Raw genomic sequence first — 3549 nt, 5'->3', positions numbered from 1 at the left:
GCCCGGACCGGTCCGAGTTGACCCTAACCCGGAAGCAACCCCCGGGCAGGTCGGGTTGCACAATGGCAACCCGCAACCCGCTAGGTTGGTTGTGTGCAACCCGGCGGGTTGGCCGAAAAAAATTAAAAAAATAAAAATTTTTATTTTATTTTTCAAATTACCCCTTTACCCTTGAAATATAGCCGTTTTATAGCCGTTGGAAGGGTCTTTTTCGTTATTTCTCTTTCCCATTTTTTCCTATAAATTGGCCCTAAGTTCTCACATTTTTCTCACAACTCAAATTCTCTCATTCTCTCATATTCTCTAATCTCTAATCTCTCAATTATTCATTTATTAGTTTTTGCAATTTGCTCATATTTTAATTTTTATTAGTTTTTGCAATTTTTAATTCATATTTCCAATTTTCCAAATTCCAATTTCCATACTCCAATAAGTCTAATTTTTCTTATATTATAATTTTATTGTATCAAAATTGAATTAATATTTGAAATGTTAACAAACAAAAAAATTGAATTGAATTATTGATATTTGAAAAGTTAATTAAAAACAATTATATTTATAATTGTTTATTTGAAAAGTTAAATAAAAAAACAAAAAAAATAGGAAAATCGGGCTAACCCGGCCCGGCCCGCCACCTAACCCGACGGGTTAGGGCTAGCGGGCCGGGCTGGGCCAGCCATTTTGGAGAAAATGGCGAGCCTAACCCAGCCTGCCTTTGTTGGCGGGCGAGTTAGGCCCGACCCGCCAAACAAAGTAACCCGCCGCGGGCCGGGTCAGGTCAGGCCAGGCGGGTTACTTTTCCACCTTTATCTAAAAGCATAAAGTGCTCGATCTGAGATCATAACGAGCTCGATCTGAGAGCACAAAGAGCTTGATCTCAGATCATAACGAGCTCGATCTGAGAGCATAAAGAGCTCGATCTCAGATCATAAGGAGCTCGATCTGAGAGCATAAAGAGCTCGATCTAAGATCATAAGGAGCTCGATCAGAAATCACGAAGCTTCATCTGAGAACAGAAGAAGTTCGATCAGAAAGCGCGAAGCTTGATCTGAGAACTCGAGATTAGTGATCTAAGCGGTCGGAAGTGTGTTTGGTCGCTCCAAAGCGCGATCTAAATTATCTAACACAAGCGTGTGATCTCAACAATCTTGAACGTGTAATCTGAGCATGCGATCTGTGATCTGGACACGTGATTTCAGAACTCTGATGTATGCGATCAGCAATCTGGCCACTCCATCTGAGAGCTCTGATGCGTGTGATCTACAATCTGACCATGCAATCTGAGAGCTATATTGCGTGCAATCTGCGATCTGACCACGCCATCTAAGAGCTCTGATGCGTGTGATCTGCGATTTGACCACGCCATCTGAGAGCTCTGATGCATGTGATCTGCGATCTGACCATGCCATCTGAGAGCTACGCTGCGTGCAATCTGCGATCTAACCATGCCATCTGAGAGCTAGAGATTTGAGCAATCTGAGCACGTGATCTCAGCGATCTTGAACGCGCGATTTGAGTGTGCGATCTGTGATCTAGACACACTATTTGAGAGCTCTGATGTATGCGATCTGATCACATCATCTGAGAGTTTTGATGCGTGTGATCAACAATCTGAACATGCCATCTGAGAGCTAGAGATTTGAGCAATTTGAGCAGGTGATCTCAGCGATCTTGAACGCGTGATCTGAGCGTGCGATCTGTGATCTGGACACACGATTTGAGAGATCTGATGCATGCGATCTGATCACGCCATCTGAGAGCTTGGACGTAGGTTCAAGACTTGCATGGGCCACCAAATTGTTAATGCTTGATTTTGACACCAACTATTCGCAGGTGCAAAGTGCTATGAGAGTCTTAGAAATTACACATGAGAGATTCATGAAATTTGAATATGGTGCTGAGATTATATATGTTTGCAGAAACATAAATAAAGGACTGACAAGAAAGGTTTTTATAGTGGTTCAGATGCTTAAAGCAAATCCTACATCCACTGTTATTTTATTATTCTCTGACTATTTCCATGATATTACCTATAAGGCGTACAAAGATGGAGAAATACTTTGTTTACAGAGAGAAATAATGAAGCTCAAATGTTTGCCTAGCTCTCATTTGTCCAGTCTCCTCTTTTACGAAGAGAGGTGTCAATTTATACACCTTTGAGGTCAATGTAATGAGTGTTTTTGCAAGTTATTTTGACACATGGAGAGCTCTCATTCATCATTATTTTAAAATGCGATAGGGTTGGTATGAAATATCTTTGAGGTGCTATGGACTTGATAGCTAGTACACTTTGTCTTTTAGGCACTTGTTGAGCTAACATAGTGTGACTTTTTAGGCACAACAGTATTAGTTAGTCAGTTAAGCCGAGTTGGTTAAATAGCTACATCTAAGTTGTAAAATAGCATTTTGTTTATTAGTTAGATTAGGATTAGCGGGCAGTAAGTAGCTATTTTTTCTTGTATAAAAGATGTACTCCATTTTTCTTCATTAATAAAATAAGAACTCACTTTACCAAATTGCATTTTACTCTGTTCACAACTGATCGTTAATTCTGTTCTAGGGGGATTTATTTCGCTGTCTAATAACAAATTGAACTATAAGCCCTTGCTACTGAGGATCCTACAAGACTTGAGTTCGATTCCGCCAAATTTAAAGTGCGCCATGAATTTGTTATAAGATCTCTTTACGAAAATCTCCAGAGATGGGAATGGCAATTCAGAAAGATGAGGAACCTGTTGGTCAAGAAGAAGGCCAAGCGAGCACTGGTGTCTCGAAAGTACTTTCCGAGCGTTGATGCGAATGGAAGATTTATGAACGGCAGCAAGGAAGAGAGGGGGATTGAGAAGGAAGTGTTGGGTGTTTTAGCAGATGAAGATCAGCGAGAGTGTCCAGTGTGCATGGAGGGTTTTGAGGAGTTCTTTTGTGAGAAGATGAATGATTGGGTGTATCGACTTGGATGCAACCAAGAGATCGAGGAGACCTCTATATAAGTCTTTGATCGGTGGGATTGTGCATGCTAAGTGTGTATATACAAAACAAGAAATCAAATCTTTGTTGGTTTCTAAGGGACAGAAAATCGTCTCAAATTGTTGACATTTTTTTAGGTTTTGTAGATTCCCATTTGAAGTTTTTGTATGACTTTACATATTAATTTGTTAATCAATGAGAAGTACAACAATTCATCATGTTTTTTTCTCTTTAATGTCTTATATTACTTGTACATCTTGTGAATGTGAATTGAGTGTATTCAATAAAGGACACACAACTCATTTAATTTGACAGTTTGTGAATTAATCCTGGACAGTCTTGATTCAAAATTTGAGTTCATGTATGCCATCTTTAATACATGAGTTTGCATGTTATAAATAGGCTGAACGACATACACCCACCCAAGGTTTGAAGTAATGACAATGTGGTACCCAAATACTTTGAAAAAGACAAACAAATATTTTCCGTCATTCTCTGTTAGAAATTTCAGTCTATTAAAGGGTAATATAGTTATTGTATGTAGAGCAGCCAAATTTGAAATTTTAATTAACTTTGTCGATT

The sequence above is a fragment of the Pistacia vera genome, unplaced genomic scaffold (assembly GCF_008641045.1).
Source record: "Pistacia vera cultivar Batoury unplaced genomic scaffold, PisVer_v2 Contig317, whole genome shotgun sequence".
Lineage (NCBI taxonomy): Eukaryota > Viridiplantae > Streptophyta > Magnoliopsida > Sapindales > Anacardiaceae > Pistacia > Pistacia vera.
This window is presented reverse-complemented; position numbering follows the sequence as displayed.